This window comes from Neophocaena asiaeorientalis, unplaced genomic scaffold (assembly GCF_003031525.2).
Source record: "Neophocaena asiaeorientalis asiaeorientalis breed wild unplaced genomic scaffold, Neophocaena_asiaeorientalis_V1.1 scaffold254, whole genome shotgun sequence".
NCBI classification, from domain to species: Eukaryota; Metazoa; Chordata; class Mammalia; order Artiodactyla; family Phocoenidae; genus Neophocaena; species Neophocaena asiaeorientalis.
Genome location: NW_020174705.1, coordinates 3,644,225 through 3,644,558, shown reverse-complemented (window position 1 = coordinate 3,644,558; position 334 = coordinate 3,644,225).

The window sequence follows — 334 nt, the reverse complement described above, 5'->3', positions numbered from 1 at the left end:
TTTTTTTTTTTTTTTTTTTTTTGCTACGCTTGCCAACCTGTCAGCTGATGGACCTCATCACCCATAGTGGCGCATGTAGCTCGGCCGCAGCTCGCTCCATTCACGCCGCGCCCTTCAAGCCCGCCCGCGGCCCCCGCACCCGGAGCTCGTGGGGAGGCGCGCAGACCCTGGCCACCACTCGCCCCCGGGGGCCAGCGCCCCTCTCGCCCGGGCCTCGCGCCGCCCTGGGGGGCGCTGCAAATAGTCCTTTGTTTACATGCAATTCCTTACTCCGCGGAAGGAGGCCGGGGGAGTGCTGAGTTTTCACCAGCTGTTTCCCGCCTTGAAACAGACA